This window comes from Staurois parvus, unplaced genomic scaffold (genome assembly GCF_062004578.1).
Source record: "Staurois parvus isolate SC_StPar_1 unplaced genomic scaffold, SC_StPar_1.0 ptg000255l, whole genome shotgun sequence".
Lineage (NCBI taxonomy): Eukaryota > Metazoa > Chordata > Amphibia > Anura > Ranidae > Staurois > Staurois parvus.
Genome location: NW_028318051.1, coordinates 1,230,609 through 1,252,640, shown reverse-complemented (window position 1 = coordinate 1,252,640; position 22,032 = coordinate 1,230,609). Strand labels below are relative to the sequence as shown.

At 45.4% G+C, this 22,032-nt stretch overlaps 1 protein-coding gene and 1 pseudogene across 1 annotated transcript in view; both read right to left on the bottom strand.

Moving 5' to 3' along the window:
* The window catches only part of MMP24 (matrix metallopeptidase 24), a 152,617-nt gene that overhangs the window by 108,797 nt on the left and 21,788 nt on the right, over window positions 1–22,032 (bottom strand). The window lies entirely within an intron of this gene.
* Window positions 16,783–16,919, bottom strand: LOC149459518 (U2 spliceosomal RNA; annotated as a pseudogene).

The following is a 22,032-nucleotide window of genomic DNA, read 5'->3' as shown; positions in this document are numbered from 1 at the left end:
ACCGCTGAGTTCTCAGGAAAGTCGATTTAAACATGGGTGACATTTTTTTTTTTTGCTAAAGCATCAAAAACAATTGCCGTGGTTTTTTAAAAACATTTTTATAATCCTTTTTTTTTTTATCGCAGGGTTGCTGATCTCCTGCGACCTCTTTGCAGCCATTATATAACCATGCGCACATGCTCCAATGGCCATGGTATGTCATCTGTCAGGGTGGTTATCCTGATGGTGACAAATGGCAGAGCAATGTGTATGAAGTTCAGCTTAAAGGGTAAGTCAGGGTGACTTATAAGAAAAACAACATTTAGTAGATACATGAATATTTCCCCATGTACAGGGGCGGACTGACCATTTGGAAACTCGGGCGCTGCCCGAGGGCCCGGAGTCAGTAGGGGCCCCATGAGATGCCCCTGGTACCTTTTTCATAGGCTTTTTTGAGTTTGGGCAAGGACACAGGGGCCCCATGATCCTCTATTGCCCGGGGGCCCCATGAGTTGTCAGTCCGCCCCTGCCCATGTACTATCACTTTAAAACTTCTGCAAGTACAGAAAAAACACCTGATCCGCCAGAAATCCAGGGTGCTCTTAACTTCCTGTTAGGGGCTGACAACAAAGGGCCTGCACTGAATTCCCAAGCAGCGTTGTCAGGCCCACTCACTGGATAGGGATCAGCTCAGATGTATTTGGATCCGAGTCCAAAGCCACCTGAGCTATTCCACCGGGAAGCTGTCATTGTACAGAGCAGGGGTGGCGAACAAGTTAGACACAAAGAGCCAAAATTTTAAACTGTGAAAGTCAGAGAGCCACACCAAAAAATTCTGAACTAATGGACTGCAGACACAGTACAGGAGATGACCAGAGACTGCGGACAGCACAGGGATGACCAGAGACTGCGGACAGCACAGGGATGACCAGAGACTGCGGACAGTACAGGAGATGACCAGAGACTGCGGACAGTACAGGGATGACCAGAGACTGCGGACACAGTACAGGAGATGACCAGAGACTGCGGACACAGTACAGGGATGACCAGAGACTGCAGACATAGTACAGGAGATGACCAGAGACTGCGGACAGCACAGGGATGACCAGAGACTGCGGACAGTACAGGAGATGACCAGAGACTGCGGACAGCACAGGGGATGACCAGAGACTGCGGACAGCACAGGGGATGACCAGAGACTGCGGACAGCACAGGGATGACCAGAGACTGCGGACAGTACAGATGACTGCTGACCTTTGGGGAGGTGGGGAGCGGGTACCTGAATTTGACAGGTACCCGCTCTTACTTCCGCAGAGTTTTTGTTTGATCTTACCTGTTCCTCGATCCAGCCGCACGCTGTCTTCCCGGCTTCTGTAATGGGGCTCGGCATGACAGCCGGGTGCCCAGTGCGCATGAGCGAGAAGCACTTGCGCTTTGTAATTGGTCCGGCGGCTTCTGGGATCTGTCATGTGTCCCAGGTACCGCCTTACCATTCACAAAAAGCACCGCTTCTTGCGCATGCGCACTTGGCACCCGGCTGTCATGCCCAGCGCCCACACTACAGAAGCCGGGAAGACAGCGCGCCGCTGGATAGAGGAACAGGTAAGATCAAAGAACAAAGAAGTAAGAGCGGGTACCTGTCAAATTCAGGTACCCGCTCCCCACCTCCCCAAAGGTCAGCAGTCATCTCCATAAGGTCCCGCTGCAGAGCTGAGCGGCCGGCCCGGTATTCTGACACGGCCGCGGTGGAAATACCGGACCGGCCGCTCCAGAGCCGCATTCATTTTGGCCGGGAGCCGCACGCGGCTCGAGAGCCACGTGTTCGCCACCCCTGGTACAGAGCCAATGGTAAGTGGCCAAGGCATTCCCCACCTTAAAGCCAGATGTATCCACGGGGCATGTATATGGGCTGTGGGGCAGGGAATGACTTGGCTGCTTACCATTGGCCCAGTATAGTGACAACTTCAAGGTGGGATAACTCAGCAGGGTTCAGAATCCAATCCAAACATGCCTGAGTGTATCTCTACTGCTGGACTACAGAGTTCTAACAGACAAGGTAGTTAAGGTAGGTTCAGACTCTGATACAAACATACCTGAGCTCATCCCTACTGCTGGACTACAAATCTCTTACAGGTGGGATAGCTCAGGTGGGTTCAGATTCTGACCCAAACATTCCTGGGCTCATCCTTACTACTGGACTACAGAGCTCTCAAAGCTCTTACAGGTGAGATAGCTCAGGGAGGTTGAGACTCTGATCCAAACATACCTGGGATCATCCCTGCTGCTGGACTTTAGTGCTCTTAAGGTGGGATTGCTCAGGTGGGTTCGGATTCCAATCCAAACACACCTGGGCTCATCCCTACTGCTGGACTACAGAGCTTACAGGTGAGATATCCCAGGCGGGTTTGGACTCCGATCCAAACATATCTGGTCTCATCATTACTGCTGGACTGCAGAGCTCTTACAGGTAGCTAAGGAGGGTTCAGACTCCGAACCAAACATACCTGGGCTCATCATTACTGCTGGACTACAGAGTTCTTACAGGTTAGCTCAGAGGGGTTCGGATTCTGAACCAAACATACCTGGGCTCATCCCTCTTGCTCGACTACAGAGTTCTTACAGGTTGGCTAGTTCAGGTGGGTTTGAACTCCGATCCAAACATATCTGGTCTCATCATTACTGCTGGACTACAGAGCTCTTCCAGGTAGCTCTGGTGGGTTCGGACTCCGAACCAAACATTCCAGGGCTCATCATCACTTCTGGACTACAGAGCTCTTACAGGCGGGATAGCTCAAATGGATTCAGGCTCTGATCCAAACATACCTGGACTCATCATTACTGCTGGACTAGAGTTCTTACAGGTGGGCTAGTTCAGGTGGGTTTGAACTCCGATCCAAACATATCTGGTCTCATCATTACTGCTGGACTGCAGAGCTCTTACAGGCAGGATAGCTCAGATGGATTCAGGCTCTGATCCAAATATACCTGGGCTCAACCCTCTTGAGCAACTACAGAGTTCTTACAGGTGGGCTAGTTCTGGTGGGTTTGAACTTCGATCCAAACATATCTGGTCTCATAATTACTGCTGGACTACCGAGCTCTTCCAGGTAGCTCTGGTGGGTTCGAACTACAAACCAAACATACCAGGACTCATCATTACTGCTGGACTACAGAGCTCTTACAGGCAGGATAGCTCAGATGGATTCAGGCTCTGATCTAAATATACCTGGCCACAGCCCTCTTGTTAGACTATAGAGCTCTTACAGGTGGGATAGCTCAGGTGGGTTCAGACTCTGATTCAAATATACCTGGCCACAGCCCTCTTGTTAGACTATAGAGCTCTTACAGGTGGGATAACTCAGGTGGGTTCAGACTCTGATTCAAACATACCTGGGCTCTTCCCTATTGCTGGACTGCACAGCTCTTACAGGCGGGATAGTTCAGATGGGTTTGGACGTAACACTCCTGAGCTCATTCCTGAACTATCGCCCCTTTCACACTGGCATGCTGGTTGTACTGAGGTCGATCTGCTGAACAGGCCAAATCTCAATCTGTCTATAGCTGGCTTTACAGCCTGGCACACAGTCTGGAGCTTCTCCTCTGCTAGGGAGAGACTGCAACTAAATAAAAGACCAAACAGCTATCCCTGGGAGACAAACCTGCACTGCTACAACAATTTCAACTACCGACTGATATTTTTAATAACATATTACAAAATGTAATTACAAATCACATGTGCATCATGTATATACTTTATGTTATATCAACATTTTGGTGAAAATGGAAATTTCCTTTAATGTGGGCTTTCTGGACAGCATTCGCCATTCACTCATTTATCTTGACACCTTTGACTGCATTTCATAAAAGATTGTAAGTCCTCCTGCACACGGGACGTTTTTACAGCGGCTGTTTTTGGCTTTTGACTTTTTTTTCTTCAGCCAGTAAACCCCCAGCATGTTATCCTATGTGTCCATACACATATAGACTGTCATCAGTGTTTTTTGGCTGGGGCGTTTTGTGGCTGGAAAAAAAACCCAGGACTAGTGGGTTTCTAGATGAGTTTTTTAGGTGTAAAAACGCTCTAACGCTGAAAAACGCAGCAAAATGCAGTAAAACGCTGCAAACAAGCGTTTTTGGCCTTTTTTTGACCCAACAAATTTGGGGGGGTCAAAAAAAACCTAAAAAACACAACCGTGGAAAAACGCCGCTCATCGCAGCAAAACACTGCTAAACGCTAATGCAAAAACGCTAAAAAAAAGCTGAAAAACTCGCGTTTTTAACATGACTTGACACAGCTAACGTTACCAGCGTTATCGAAAAGTGTGCATGAGGGTTAAGAGAGTCCTAACATTTAGTGAGTGCCACTCTCCTGGCACGTGGTGGCTCTCCGTGCCGTTGGTGCCTCTCGCCGTAAGCAATGACATGACCCACCAGTCATAACACCACGGGCAAAAAACAGCTCAAGCCATCAGCACCAAGCGAATGCACCTGCTCACCAAAGGCATGTGTGTTGGGTTAATGTGGGATTCAGCAATGACTCACAGCGCTTATTAATTCCAGATCATGCTTGCCAGGTTTTACTGAATCCCAGGGCTTGATGGCGCTCTCATTCTGGAGGTTATCACAACATACAATTTGTGCCTTAAATATGTGTAACGGAACCGACCCAGTCTGCGCTTGGGTACTTCCGTGAGGATACCGCTTCCCTATCCGAACACCGACCACAGACACCACAGCAGACCATACAAGACTTGACAACACCAATCTTGAAGTAAACCAGGAAATAGACTACTTTATTTTAATACAGATACAAGATATATACATTCAAGGGAACAACCCCCCCCTAATGACACAGGGCGGGGTAATCTACCTTTAGTAACAAGAGACACACCAACAGACAGTCCCATCAGGAGGGAGGGCTGCTGGGAACACCCCCCCACCAAGCCAATACACATAAACACATACATCCCATAATAGTTTGCTCCCAAGCCAGACACACAATAGAACAATGGGATGCAACCACATGGCATTAAACAATCAACAACCCCCCACCCCAAGGCACTGAGGCTCTTGAAGAGAGCAAAGATCAGATGCCCTGGCAGTGGGGCAGGTAAGTATATTATCTCTTCTTTACAAAGTTAATCTTCTTTATGATTGTGGGACAGGGTCACTCATGCACAGTCCTCATGCACACCGGATGTTTTTACAGCGGCTGTTTTTGTCTTTTGACGTTTTTTTTCTACAGTTAGTAAACCCCCCAGCATGTTATCCTAGGTGTCCATCCCCGACATGTTATCCTATGTGTCCATCCCCGGCATGTTATCCTGTGTGTCCATCCCCGACATGTTATCCTATGTTTCCATCCCCGGCATGTTATCCTGTGTGTCCATCCCCGGCATGTTATCCTATGTGTCCATCCCCAGCATGTTATCCTGTGTGTCCATCCCCGGCATGTTATCCTATGTGTCCATCCCCAGCATGTTATCCTGTGTGTCCATCCCCGGCATGTTATCCTATGTGTCCATCCCCGGCATGTTATCCTATGTGTGTCCATCCCCAGCATGTTATCCTATGTGTCCATCCCCGGCATGTTATCCTGTGTGTCCATCCCCGGCATGTTATCCTGTGTGTCCATCCCCAGCATGTTATCCTATGTGTGTCCATCCCCGGCATGTTATCCTGTGTGTCCATCCCCAGCATGTTATCCTATGTGTGTCCATCCCCAGCATGTTATCCTATGTGTTCATCCCCGGCATGTTATCCTGTGTGTCCATCCCCGGCATGTTATCCTGTGTGTCCATCCCCGGCATGTTATCCTGTGTGTCCATCCCCGGCATGTTATCCTATGTGTCCATCCCCGGCATGTTATCCTATGTGTCCATCCCCGGCATGTTCTCCTATGTGTCCATCCCCGGCATGTTATCCTATGTGTCCATCCCCAGCATGTTATCCTATGTGTCCATCCCCGGCATGTTATCCTATGTGTCCATCCCCAGCATGTTATCCTATGTGTCCATGCACACATAGACTGGAATCAACGTTTTTTGGCTGGGACGTTTTTTGGATGGAAAAAACCCCCCAGGACTAGTAGGTTTCTAGAGGAGTTTTTTAGCTGCAAAAACGCTCTAATGCTGAAAAATGTGGCAAAACACAGTAAATTGTGGTAAAACACTGCAAACCGGTGTTTTTGGACTTTTTTTTACCCCAAATTTTTTTTTTTTTTTAAAAGAAAACCGCAAACGTGGAAAAACGCAGCTAAACGCCACTAGATGCTAATGCAAAAACACTAAAAAAACTCACGTTTTTAACGTGACTTTACAAAGCTAACATTGCCAGCGTTATCACAACGCCCCGTGTGCATGGAGGACTTACACTCAACCTAATCCCTAAAACAGCTATTCTCAACCAGGATTCTGTGGAGCACCAGGGTTCCTACAGAGTTTGCTAGGGGTTCCTTGAGCTGTAGCTGATTGACCTCCCAGAGATCACTAAATGGCAGACTGTGGTTCGGACCGTGGCCGCCACTTAGCAACTGTGTGTCCTCTCCCAAGTCCCCAGCCGCCGCTGTCATCCTCACAGCAGGGCAGGGGGCACAGGGAGAGGGAGTCTTTTCTTAGACTGATGGATAGAGGGAGCTGTGATGTACAGGGGGGTTGTGATGTGAAGGCTAGGCTAAACATACTGATGTATGGGGGGGGAGCTGTGATGTTGGGGGGGGTGATGTGAAAGGGGGCTGAATATACTGATGTATAGAGGGAGCTGTGATGTACAGGGGGGTTGTGATGTGAAGGCTAGGCTAAACATACTGATGTATGGGGGGGGAGCTGTGATGTACAGGGGGGTTGTGATGTGAAGGCTAGGCTAAACATACTGATGTATTGGGGGGAGCTGTGATGTACAGGGGGGTTGTGATGTGAAGGCTAGGCTAAACATACTGATGTATGGGGGGGGGAGCTGTGATGTTGGGGGGGGTGATGTGAAGGGGGGCTGAAGATACTGAAGTATAGAGGGAGCTGTGATGTACAGGGGGTTGTGATGTGAAGGCTAGGCTAAACATACTGATGTATGGGGGGGGGGAGCTGTGATGTACAGGGGGGTTGTGATGTGAAGGCTAGGCTAAACATACTGATGTATGGGGGGGGAGCTGTGATGTTGGGGGGGGTGATGTGAAGGGGGGCTGAGGATACTGATGTATAGAGGGAGCTGTGATGTATGTGAAGGCTAGGCTAAGCATACATATGTATGGGGGGGAGCTGTGATGTAACCAGGGAATGTGATGTGTTATAGTGCAAACATGAGATTCGGACCTCTGCCAGAAGAACATTTTATTGACTGGACCTACGTAAATGTTATTCAAGACCCCTGTCCTATATGATGGTGCTTGCATAGTTTGAGCTCCAATTCCACTAGGTAGAGCCATAACTGTAATGGGGACATTCTTTCCCTTGACCACAATTGTAAAGACATTTTCCCCATTGACCTCCTATGAAGGGTTCCCTGAGACCTGAGAATTATTTTAGGGGTTCCTCTGGGTAAAAAGGTTGACAAAAGCTGCCCTAATACAAACACATTTCCCACTCACCCTCATGCAAATCCTAACCAGAACATTAACCTAGCCCCTAAAACCACTCCTTAGACTTTTACCCTACCACCCTTTACCTTTACCTCTCCTTCCCAATTCATATTAAACCTCCACCATCAATTACATTAATATAGGAAGATACATAAATATACTGATTCTTACTTGCCTATTTCTGCCTTTGCCCCATTCTACCCCCGAAAGGAAACCTGTGCCATCAATTTAAAAACAGACATAATCTCTGGTTGGCTTCTTCTTCCATGTATACTGGGCCATATTGACATGGACATCTTTGGTGGGCCACACCAAAGATGTCCATGTCAATATGGGGCGCTCACTGTGTGAGATCTGCTGCACTTTGTTTCTGTTTATACATTCACATGGCTTTTGGCATCATTACACCACCCAACAATCACGTTGCTGAAGCCATGGAACATAGAAACAAAACAGAGGTTTGTACAGGAGAGCTGCCTGGAAGCCACTGGTGGCATAGCCTTCCCAGGAGGCTGCTGGCAGATACCGGCTACATCACCGGTGACTGAGAAAAGGAGGACGTTAAAGAAATGTAAATGTGAGTTTACACAAATAAAGTTTATTTAACATATGACTGCGTGCACCTGTGCTTTACAGGTTTGGGGGGGTCCACGTTAACATTGAACCCTGTATATCATAGCCATTGAAATAAACCCCTTAACACCTGAACCAAACACTACCCTTAACTGAGTCCCTAAAGCAGTCCTCCAGGCACAAAAACTTTACATATATCCCTCAATAGCCAGGAAGGAATATAAATTAGTAGTGCATCGAAAGGAAAATTCTGCTGCCAAAACCGCAAATTCAAGATACACTTGGCCGAAAACTGAAACCGAAACGGACAGTTTTTAAAATTTTAAATAAATTTCATTAATGTGGCTGGCGATTTTGTATTGAAGTCACTAGGGGGCGCTTTTGCATTAGAGTCTATGGGAAGCGGCTTTGCATGAAAGTCTATGAGACACGATTTTGCACTGGAGACACTAAAGGACGTTTTTGCATTGAAGTCAATGGGGACACGATTGTGCATGAAAGTCTATGGGACATGCAGCAGTGAGCAGTCATTATTACAGGATGTCTCTGGATTAATGCACAGATCTGGAAGAAATAGGTAAAGTACACAAATGTTTAATGATGAATACACTCGACTCTTATATTTTGAGCATATTTGTTTATTTCTTTCCTTTACAAGTGTTTAAATAACCCAAGGATAATAAATAATTCATAATCAGTGAACCAAAACTCTGCTCCGGTCTGACCCCAAAACCCACTTACTCCGCCATTGGGCACCATCATCTTGTCCTTCTTGTAGCATTGGAAAGGTTAAGCCAGGCTTTCAGTCGTAGCCTGGATGTCAAAGACATGCCTCCCTTAAGGGCTCATTCACAGTTGCAGTGCCCTCTGAAGAGCGATCCAAGTTAAGATTTCTTTAAGCCACTTGCCTACCGGGCACTGATACCCCCTTCCTGCCCAGGCCAATTTTCAGCTTTCAGCGCTGTCACACTTTGCATGACAATTGCGCGGTCATGCAACACTGTTCCCATATGACATTTCTATCATTTTTTTCACACAAATAGAGCTTTCTTTTGCTGGTATTTACTCGCTGCTGGGTGTTTTATTGTTTGCGCTATAAACAAAAAAATCAAAAAATTTGAAAAAAAAAGTTTTTATTTGTTTCTATTATAAAATTTTGCAAACAGGTAATTTGTCTCCTTTACTGATGTGTGTTGATGAGGCTGCACTAATAGGCAGCACTGATAGGCAACACTGATGAGCTGGGTGAGCTGACACGGATAGGCAGCACTGATGGGCACTGATAGGAAGCACTGATGAGCTGGCACTGATGGTGCTTCACTGATAGGGGGCACTGCTGGGCAGCACTGATGGGTGACACTGCTGGGCACAGGTGGGTGGCACTGCTATGCACTGCTGAGCACAGGTGGGTGGCACTGCAGGGCACAGGTGGGTGGCACTGATGGGTACAGGTAGGCGACACTGATGGGCACTGATCTTCAGTACCCTGATGACTAATGGCGATCACTACTCTGACAAATGCCGGTTATCGGCAGTACTTTCCTCACGCTGTGACAGCTTGAAGAAATTGCAGACAATAACCGGCAACTGTATTTACTGGTGATCTTCTGTGTCATTAGACACAGCTGATCACGTGGTAAAAGGCCACTGTGATTGGCCATTTACCGTATCATGTGATAAGCTGTGTCCGTAAGACACAGTGATAACCGGAGGCACCGCTGGGGGCGAGCAGGGGGCGTGTTCTGGAATGACGTCCATGGACGTCGTCCCAGAATTGGACAACCGCGCTGTAGCCGTCTTTTAGCTATAGTGCGGTAGGGAAGAGGTTAAAAGGCCATTTGACAGGTAATAAATAGGTGTAAAGGATCCTCGGTAGCAGCCCAGGTGAATAAGTGATGAAGAGCGGCGCCAAAAGAAATCTAAGAGGTTGCAGATGACGAGGAGGTGTTGCATCAAATCCTCACTGCCTGATTTAACTGTACCACCGCCATCACGTGCATTGCATGCGGGTGCAGCGTGGCCCCATTGAACTCATTAACCTGTAGCTGACCACCTACTGCAGTTTTACACGTACAGGATCCAGTATTTCCGGGTAGGGGGCGTGCACCCAAGCCCCCCCCCTCCCCCTTTTCACCTTGCAATGCAGCAAGAGAAAACAAAAACATCTAGTAGTAACAGTAGCACACATTGTTGTGCACACAGGAGGATCGCTTCTGCTGCAAAATGTCACAGCACAAACCGATCTACAAGCCCCAGATCGTTGATCAGGGAGGAAGAACAAAGCTGTGTCTATGTTTACATAGAGACAGTTCTGTTGTGACGGGGAAGTCATGAATCTTGTGTCTTTGCAGAGTTGAGAACACGATCCATCACTTCCCATAGTAAAAGCACCGCCTAGTGCACACCAAGCACATAGCTAGGCACACACTTAACCCTTTGATTGCCCCTAGATGTTAACCCCAACAACCAAGAGATCCCTGTGCTCAATTCCCAACAGCTAGTGCATGCATTTATCCATCAGGTGCTAAAGGGGTGTAACCACATATTAACACTAGAAATTCTGAAGGACCCTCTGCACACTGGTATTAGCCCTAAACCTTTGAGCAGACCCATCCTTGATGTCAATGACCCCAGTAATGTTCCCCCCTCCAGCTTCATTCACCTGGTTACAGAGACAACAAATAGCGTCTTATGTTCGTTCTTTTTCTATTTCTGACATTCTAACTTTGCCAACAGCCTTTGAATCCATCCTGCTCCAATCTGAACCTCCCTCCCATGTAGTTTCCCAACTATACTCAATTCTTCTTTGTGCATCCTCACTCGATCTTCCTCCATATACCCATGTCTTGAAGGTAGATCTACAGCTATTTCCCCCCTGGACTGGCAAAAATGTTTCATCCTGACCCATGCACTCTCCCCAGCTACCAAAGCTCAGGAAAAAGGCTTCAAGCTGATAACTAGATGGTACAGATGCCCGTCGATTCTTCACCGGTTCGACCCATCCATCCCAGATACTTGCTGATGTTGCCAACACTCACAAGGTACTCTGCTACACATTTGGTGGACTTGTCCCCTATCTGGAAACTCTGGCAATACATTTTTGATCTGTACTGCAAGTTGATGGCAACATATATTCTCCCTTCCTCGGAGACAGCCCCCCTCCCCATGATGCCTGGACCCCTAAAATCAGTGAAACGAGATATCTTGAGATACCTTGTGGCCGCAGCCAGGGCAGTCATCCCACGCCACTGGAAACCAGCTACTTTGACCTCCCTGGGAGAATGGGTCAATGAGCTGAAACCTATACATGACTTGGAATGCCTGTTGGCACGGGAAATAGGAAAGGAGGATCTATTCTCTTCCATCTGGACCCCCCAGGACCATGTTCCGACACTCTACCAAATTCCATTCATGGGTGGCTAGCGACGCCGACCCTTCTCTGGTGTAGCCATGGTGGACAGAGAGTACTCCATTGCTTATTTTTTCCCTTTCCTCTCCTGCTCTTTACTTGTTTTCCTTTTCTCTTTTCGCGTCTCTCTTTAATATAACCATTTTACCTGTTACAATTATCATCCCTATTCTATAGTCTGAGATGTGTTCCCATAACTTCCGATTTTTATGTGGTCCTCTGGGGCCAAGAGCCCGACAATCATTCACCTATGTATTCAATACTTCACCTATTTCAGGTGTTATACATCCTCTTCTAATTTTGTAAATTCATGTCAACAAACCCTGTATGTATCGTATTCTCACTTCAACACAAAGTTTTTTGGACTATGGTATACAATATTCCACCTTTCTTTGTTATCTGTTCAATTTACCTGTATTTCCTTGTATTCTCTGTTTCTAAAAATTTACAATAAACTCAGACTGAACTAAAATTTTACTGAGCTTAAGTGGTTAAACTCTGCAGCCTTTGATAAAGTCGTGATGACGAAACGCGTCAACAAGTGACGTTAGACGTTGCTGAAAGCACCACGGCAGCCATCTTGGATAAGGTCCGAACTACCATGAGGAGATAGTATTCTCATCGCTGATTTGGAACATTGGTTGCAAGAGCCTGGAGTGATTATTGGATCAAGCTTACCTGTCCTCTGGTAAGGTGTATCGGTTGACAGGTGTCTTAATAATACAAAGCTATTCATAACACTGCCCCAAACTACGTCAACGACCTGATATCCAAATACCACCCAAAACGTACTCTCCGCTCCTTGCAAGACCTCCTACTCTCTAGTTCCCTGGTCTCCTCCTTCCATGCCTGTCTCCAGGGCCTCCCCCATCCTCTGGAACTCCCTACCCCAATCCGTCAGATTATCACCTACCCTCCTCTCCTTTAGGGCACCCTGAAAACCCATCTCTTCAGGAAAGTCTACCCCGCCCTCAGCTAATTGCCGACCTCCTCCACTCTTCCTACCACTCCATCCCCCACAGCTATTTCCTCCTGTACCACTATCCCTTCCCTCCTAGATTGTAAGCTCCAAGGAGCAGGGCCCTCGAACCCCTCGTGTATCGAATTGTATTGTTACTGTGCTGTCTCGTGTACTGTCTCCCATTGTAATGTAAAGCGCTGAGCAAACTGTTGGCGCTATATAAATACTGTATAATAATTAGACTACAGAGGATATTTACCACTTTTTTAAGTTTGGAATGGCACCAGTTCACATCACAGGAATAATAGCTGTCCTTGAGCACTATATTTGATTGACTTAGCCTTTATTCGAAGAGGATGAATTGCTTTGCTGTACACAAAGTCTTGAAGGAGCACCAAGTACTGGGAACTATATGAAGATCTAAATAGGGCGCATGGACCTATATTAGTAACCAACATATTGAACATTGGTTTATATTCACTGACACTGTTATATGTACGGTGACCGTATACTGTACATATTATAAACTGTGCAGCCTGACTTAAAAATGCAGGAGCCGCAAAGCAAAATATGTGTATAACTTTGTCTGGCTGTATTGTTAAGACTCAGGTGGTTGTCTTGAAAGTGGTAAAACGACAATTTTCCTCCTGCTTTTACCACCCCGACCACCCATGTGAAAGAACCCTTACTGAGATCATCATGTGTCTCTGCTTTCTGCACACATCAGCCACCAGGGGGAGTAGCTAGAAATGGAGATGAGAGTTTAGCTGTTGACTTTTGATGAAAAGTCACAATTTGCATATCAGTGCTGCTTAGTCTGCTCGGGTTTCACATTTTTGGGGGAAGGAGTGCAATGAAAAAAGCCTATAAGGCAGATTATGATTGTACAACAGAATGCTCAGATCCACAACAGGTTGGAACCAGAAGGAAAATGGGAAACTAACAGCCGAGAGACAAAGAGGAGGTAAGAGAGAGGGGATTAATAATGCAAAAGTTATTGCAGATGGCACAAGACAAAGTCCTCCAGAGCTGTGCAAGGTATTGTGAAGACACAAAAGACGAGCGCCATGAAATAATGATATGCTTACTCCGAGGACAATAGAAGAGATCACAGCACACACATATAGAAGACGATGGAGGGAAACATAGAATCTATTATATACTAACACCAATATAAATGAACACCCTGCACATGCTTCCTTCACCCCATTACTGAATAAAAATCGCATGCCCTTTCCGGTGGCAGAGGGGTTAATACCAAATTATGAATAATAAGCAACGTCTTCAGTCACCCACTCAGATATGACAATAATGCATTCCACCATCCAGCGAAATCAATAATAATCTCTAATGGGAAGATTGGAGGCTGAATATTAGTTTTTCACTGTTTACCCGTGTGACTAATGAAGGCGACAGAAATACTTTGTAAAAATGAAATGCATACAGATGGAATAAGCTCTGCCTAGGAAAATAATATCTTCATCTCACTTCGTAAAGGACGTTTTGAGCTTTTCTAGGTGGTGTGAGCAAATAATCAAAGGTCTGGGGTAATTAGCACCACCATATAATCTTATTCTTAAGGCCAGTGGTGTAGCGTGGGTTTCCAGTGCCCGGGGCATTGCACCCCCTAATTTGTGAACCATTAGCACTGCTTGAGTCCCTTCCACCAAAACACGAGTTTGCGCCTTGTCCTTGTCAAAACATCAAAATAAAACTTAATCCCTGTGCATCCATCTCTCAAGACCCATAAGTGCTGCTCTATCTTTGGATTTATTATACTGCCAGCGACTAGGTACAAATGTTGGACGACCATGTGCACCCCGTAGTGCAGACATTGTTTCCCGAAGACAGCGCCATGTACCAAGAGGATAATGCACTGATTCACACAGCTGGTGTTGTCACATCGTGATTTGACGAGCATGCAAAGTGTCGCACCTTCCTTGGGTGTCGCAGTCACCGCATCTCAATATCATAGAGCCACTGTGATAAATTTTGAAGAACAAGATTCAGGTTCGCTTTCTACCTCCGGCATCTCTGTGAAAACTGGAATGATTTTTGCATGAAGAGTGGTATTACATTCCATTATCCACTATCCAGGACTTTGTTAATTCCCAGGAGAACTCAGCCCCCCCTTGGATTGCAAAGGTGATGCAACACCATATTGGGTAATGATATCATTACTTTACCTGGTGTTTCCATAATTTTGTCCAACCTCTATATATATATATATATATATATATATATATATATATATATATATATATATATACATAGTTGGAAAATCTGTGCCTTACCAGAGTTCCCTTGTAGGCTTGGCTTTCCCATCCACTCATAGTGGAGTCTCCGGTGGCCCTCCCCTGGAGAGACTGGAAGCTGATGTCCTGTTGGTAGCACCCCAAGACAAGGTACCCATTGGCCCTGTCCAATTGAGTAGTCAGGCACAGGGCTATAGTCCAGCCGTTCCTGCCTGTGGTTCCAGAGTAACACCTGAGTGTCTCATATCCATGCTGCGCTCCCTACAAATGGAGCCAGTTTGTTCTTCCATAACACCTCAGAGATCCTCTCCAATGTAAGAGCAAAATCAGCACTTTGAAAACCTGTACGCTTCCCTCTCAGAGGCCTCTTGTTCATCATGTCCTCCTGCTCATCTTCCGGAATGCTCTGTCTGCTCAGAGAACCATCCATCACCTCTCTTCACCCTGTATAACATACCCACTAGTACACAGGTGCAAGCTATGCTCTGGGCAATGGAACTAGCCTACCATGCCACCATGTTCCAGCACTGTCATTATTCTTCTGCACCCATTCAAAGATATTCACACCCTGAGAGAGGTCCCTCTGCCGACCTATGACTGTAGTGGTTCCCCTATGTACTAGCGTGCCCACATGCACTGCACCCCGAGTGACATTCCAGGCACAGATCTACTCGACATGGTGCACATAGCCCTCACTGCCGGGAGCTACCCACTCAGTCGCTGGTGCTGAAGTGCGATTCACTGCTCACTTCATGGAAATTTTTTGCCAATAGGATTTTGTGCCCTAGGGCAACCACCCCTCTGGCCCTGCCCAAGCTACACCATCCAGTTTGAATCACATAATGGCATGTGATTATTGTTCAGCCAGTTTACTGTCCTTCAAATTTTAAGAGGGCCAGACGATGGCCAGTGGGAATAGAAATTGTCCTGGCATCAGCGGGAGTAAACAGTGCCTCACCTTTATTATTAGGGGGAGGAATAATGCCCCGTCATTGGTGTCAGTGGGAGAGATAGTGCCCCATTGTTGGAGAAGTAGTGCTTCATTGGTGAGGTCAGTGGCAGGAATTATACCCCATTGTTGGTGTTAATAGAGCCTCAAAGGCCAAATGCAGGCAAGCAAAGGGCCCCAGCCTGCTCCCAGGCTGCAGTTTGGAGACCACTACTCTAAACTCAGGCTTTTTTTTTTTTTTTTAAGTCCGCAAACGTGCAAACTACAACGAAAAACCCGTAAGTGATCACAAAAAATGTGCAAGTGCGAACACCACACGAAAAAGTGCACTTAGGGGTGTGTTTGTCCTACCCCCGGAAGGGTTGGACCGTTACCCTGATCCCCCGGGGCACGAAGCTCCTGACAGGGACAAGGTTCCCATTTGGTCCTCCTGGCCAAAAGGCCTGGTGGACCACCGTTCCTTATGCCCAGCCGAAGCCGGACATCCTGTACTAGGGAAGGGGGCTCTCCCGAAGAGAAAGCCCCCTAGGGATCTGGGGAGGAAGGAACCAAAAGGCCACACATCCTCACCCTAGACTTCAGGGTAGGCCCGAGGACCCACACCCTCCATCTGTGGAAAAAACACACACATAAGTAAAGTAAAAAGCGACAAAACGTGGGAGTGCATAATAAATAAGGTAAAGGTAAAGTAAAGAAAAAATAAAAAAGTGGTACCGTGCCGAATTGTGCACAGACCAGGCCCTGAGGCCCGTAGCAAAAATTGCCCTGGACTTAGCCAAAAGACCTGGTCCTTAGGGCACTGTGCAAAAAGAGGTGAAAAACAGTGGCCATGTGTCATCTTCACACCGTGGGGTCCCACACCCAAGTGTTACTAGTGACACCCCTGAGAGCGTCTTCCCCAGGGGGCACTGAGTTTGCGGACTTTTTGCGTCCCCAGCCCCTGGCCAGACCAAGGTAGATCCGTCCAAATCAGGAGGTACTGGGTCTTTCCAGTCTTCCCAGAGGAATTACTCCCAAGGCCCCAGAACGAATCATGGCGCTCCCTGGTTTCTGTCCCTCTGGTACTAGCCTTCCGGACCCCCATTGTTGTTGTATAGTACCCAGTGAGGGTACTATACAACAACCATCCCCGCAAAGCTAGAATGGTCGGGAGCACCCCCACTGGACACTGATAAGAACAGATACTACACTTGATCTTAGCCAAAAGGCCGAGAAGCGACTCTAAACCCAGGCTGGTGTGACAACAAACTCCTAGGGGGAGTCCATGACAGCCTGGACTCATAAAAAGTGGGTTGAATAACACTGGCCGTCATTCAGCCTGGAAGACTGGTAATATCTAGTGGTGGAGAGCAAGTCTTGTGTTGAGGTGCACAGTCCTGAATCTTTAAACAAAAAAGTGATGCTTGTAGTGAATGCCATTGATGGCACCATGCAAAACCAGAAGAGAAGAAAGGAAGTCATCAGCATGCATTTAAAAGATTTAACGTGAAAAATCTATAATGTCTTATAGATCACATGCAAATGTTTGGGGCTTCGCAGTGACATCACTGAGTCATCTTGACGAGGAGGACCCTGAGAGGCTCCAAAATGGATTGAAGGTGAGTATTAAAGCACAATCTGATGTTATTTACATAAGAGAAATCACACAGCTCATAATTCAGGAAGCATTCACACCCATCACACACATGACGGACTCACTGAAATATGGTTGATTTAAATAGCAATTGAGTGGATTTTCGTACTGTATGTCAGTTCAGAAATCTCTGGATAGAATAATCACTTCAAAGATTCCACTTGTTTCCAAGAACAGGGACATGTTTGGGGTAACCTCACCCTTGTATCCTGACCCAACAAAACTAAACTCCTAATGCAGAGCTATACTGTGCCCAGCAGCTGGAAACCTTCACATATTCCATATGACGAGAAGATTTCCTGGAACAATGCGTCTGAAACAGTGTGATAAATGGTTCAAAGCTTGATGAAAGGAAAAGAAAACTTCTGATATTTTTACCATCCTTACCTCCAGATGAGCAGATATGTCACACTGAGCCGCAGAGCTGTGCCATGAGTTTAATTAAATCTGCTGTCATTGACTGGGTCAAAAACCTGAATATAAAAGGACAATCTCCATCACCCAGGGCAGGATCGCCGGCCTCCGCTGTCACAGCTGGTGACCTGTCTGAGGACTGTTAGAATGCATGAATAATATTCAGGCACTTCACCCGGCATTATGAAAGATCTTCACTCGCTATGCTGCACATTTTGTCCTTTTACTACTACAATGTGGAGCTCATACTGGGCTGTAGCGGCTCAATACACCCTCTACACACCGCATTGTGCATGAATCTCTGGAATAAATACAGCCAATGTCTATTCATAGAAACATAATATTAGACAGATAGATGTATGATGGAAGGAAGGAAGGAAGGAAGGAAGGAAAGAAAGAAAGAAAGAAAGAAAGAAAGAAAGAAAGAAAGAAAGAAAGAAAGAAAGAAAGAAAGAAAGAAAGACTAAATTAAACTACAACCATAGCCTTTCGTAGAAGCATAATATTAGATGTATAGAGAGGAAGGTAGTAGATAAAGATAGATAGATAGATAGATAGATAGATAGATAGATAGATAGATAGATAAAGAAAGAAAATAAAGATGAAGAATATAAGAGTATAATAAAACATAATAAATAATATTACACATGGAAAGAGAAAAGGAGTGAGGTAGATAGAGCTAAAGAGAAAAAAACTATATGATGTCACATTCTTTCATGGAAGCATAATATTAGAGGAAGAAAGAGAGGGCAGGGGATCAGATAGATATAAAAGAATAAAGAAGAGAAAAGAAAAAGAAAGAAAGAAAGAAAGAAAGAAAGAAAGAAAGAAAGAAAGAAAGAAAGAAGGAAAGAAAGAAAGAGAGAAAACTATATGATCTCTTAGTCTTTCATGGAAGCATAAGAGTAGAGGAAGAAAGAGAGGGCGGGGGGGATAGATATAAAAAAAGAGAAAGACTAAATACAACCATAGCCTTTCAATAGAAGCATAAAAGGTAGTAGAGATAGATAGATAGATAGATAGATAGATAGATAGATAGATAGATAATGGATAGATAGATAGATAACATATAGAGAGATAGATAGATAGATAGATAGATAGATAGATAGATAGATAGATAGATAATGGATAGATAGATAGATAGATAGATAGATAGATAGATAGATAGATAATGAATAAATAGATAGATAGATAGATAGATAGATAGATAGATAGATAATGAATAAATAGATAGATAGATAGATAGATAGATAGATAGATAATGGATAGATAGATAGATAGATAGATAATGGATAGATAGATGATAGATAATGAATAGATAGATAGATGACAGATAGATAGATAGATAGATAGATAACATATAGAGAGATAGATATATAGATAGATAATAGATAATGGATAGATAGATAGATAGATAGATAGATAGATAGATAGATAGATAGATAGATTGATAGATAATGTATAGATAGATAGATGATAGATAGATAGATAGATAGATAGATAGATAGAAAATGAATAGATAGATAGATAGATTTTATAATACAGTTATAATAAAAGAGTACAAACATATATCCCCTGGGGCCGTACTTGGTCATGAATCTCACAAGTGGCCCTTCCCTGTCTCTTCATGTGCCCCCCCATTGTTATCACTGCCCCACATACAATTACTTTATGGACCTGCAGCAGAGTTACAGGAAAAGCAGTTTTTGTTCATTCATAGAAGTAGGATAGTAAATATCAGTGTGGGTGAGTCACATCGGATGGCAGTCTACTGATCCAGCTGTTACTCCCAACACCTGGAAGGGTTGTGTGTGCAGCAGATGACACGTCATGCGGTCCCATTCACAGCTCTCTGCAGGCGGTGCTGACGGAGGTTATGTTTTATTCCTAGCAAGTCATCTCTACTTTTAGCTCAGCTTGTGGGTCACCAGTCACTCTGCTGCTGTTGGGAAGATGATTGGCTGCTCAGACACTGAATTGTTTAAAAGCAGCGAGGTGTCGCCTGTGCCCCATATCCAGCTGTGCCATATATTTTTCAGAGTTCTGATAACAGATGAGGGCAGCTGAGAAAAAGTGGGAAGAAAAAGCTGAACTCCAGACACAAAATCTTTCATTTAAATATATTCCGCAATAGTCACAAGGAGTATAAATGCACTTTGTTTGTACCAAATGCCTTGTCAAACCCAGATATTGACTTGTAAAAGTAGCAGTGACATCATCATACATAGCCTGTGCAGAGAGCAGAGCTGTGGGAGGGGCCCAGCAGGCTCCACCCACTAAAGGCTGCCTGCAGAAAATACAGGAAGGGCGGACACAAGACCAGTCACCCTGTACAAGGAGAAAGAGTGGTCCAGGCCCTCTAATAAAACAGCCCAGCTGTACCTGTTTACTTCTGGACTGTCTGTTTCTAATTCATACTCTATAGCAAGGGTCTCAAAGTGGTGGCCCTCCAGCTTTTGCAAAACTACAAGTCCCATCATGCCTCTGCCTTTGGGAGTCATGCTTGTAATTGTCAATCTTGCAATGCCTCATGGGACTTGTAGTTTGGCAACAGCTGGAGGGCCACCAGTTTGACACCCATGAATTCCTACATGATTCACATGCGGTTCTGTGCGGTGCAACCTCTGCACATTCATTTTGAATGAGCTGAAATCGCACCGCACAAAAAGTAGTGCATGTACTTCTTTTTAAAATGTTCTGCAACCGGATCGCATGGTACAAAAGTACTATGTGAACGAGAGCAGGTGAATGCACTGTGTTTGTGACCCGCGTTGGGGTGTTGTTAGCTTTGTGTTGACACCCGCTGCAGATTGCAAATGGAACGTGTTTTGCATGTGGTGTAAATCACACAGGAAAGCATAGTGCATTCCCATGCGATTCATGTGTGGGCGTGGTGTAAACCATTCCCAAATAAAATGCTGCAATACAAATAATTTACAGTATCTGCGTAAGAATTTGTATTCCTGTCCAGCCAGTCCTGAAATGTACACAGCTTCGCTAGTGAACACAGAGTGGTTGGTAACCTGACTGCAGTTTGGAAATTCAGCCTGTAATTAATGAAGAAGAAGCTGGAGATGCTGACTCATTGTTCTCTCCTCCTGTCAGCATGCTCCTTTTTATCACATGTCAACACAGGACCCCTGATTGGTCCCTAGCCCTGCCGTTTCCTCTTTCAATCTAAGGCCGGCCATACATGGGTCGATTTTCGAAAGATTTTTTGTTTGAAAAGTGAACCTAAAAATAACCGGACGATTTTCGCTCTGTTAGTGGGGCAATGGCACTGGACGATTTTTGTGGTTCCTCCCCATTTCGTTTATTGGGCATGCTGGAAAATTTGTGAAAAACGACCGATTTTCGAAATCATTGGTGGCCACATCGGGTTACAGAATGAATGATGTTTTTGATGTATGTATGTACCCATGTATTGCCCGCTTAACCTCGTAATGCCGGCCGCACGCAAATGTGCGGCCTCCCGGCATCTGGGCCTTGACACTGAGCGGCCGCACATTTGCGTGAAATTAAGGAAAACATATGTGCTGAGAGCGCGTGCCCTGCGCGCTCCCAGCACACATGTCCGGTACTCATGGAAATGTCCTGATCTCCTCTTTCGATCGGGACCTTTCTCGATCGAAAGAGGAGGTCACATGACCCTAAACCCCTCCTCTCGGCTTCTGAAACCCTTAAAGGGCCGGTAGGCACCGGCGCCAAGGGGTTAAACAATGCCATGCAGAAATGTCTGAAATCAAGTGAAATTCAACTATTTAGCCTACGTGTATTTTATGTTTTTTTTATATAATTATATAACTGTTTTCATTGGTGGATTTTTTTATTATCTTCCTATAGTTTACCTTTAAGTTGAAAAAAAAAAAAAAAGGGACGATCACAAAGTCAGAATCCGCCATTGGGAGAAGTCCAACGCCGAAGCAATTAACCTCGATTTACTGTATTTCAGAATAAAGGACAAGTTTCTATAGGAACTGTTCTGGTGAAAATGATTTCAGTCATCTATTCCCCATTCCACTTTTTTGAAATAAACACAAAAGCTCTATGAAGTGTGATTAGCAAGGATCTAAAAACCGGCCCTTCTGAATATTTCTTGGATGATAAATTTTGATTATAAAGAATGTGTTTGTTTGCAAAGCAGGCTACCCCAGCACAGTTAGTTATGGATACAACATATCTAGGTATTTTCAGTCAAGAGTGGGCAGCACAGTGGCTAAATGGTTAGCACTTCCACCTGGCAGTACTAGGGTTGTTGGTTCGAATCCCAACCACAGCACCACCTG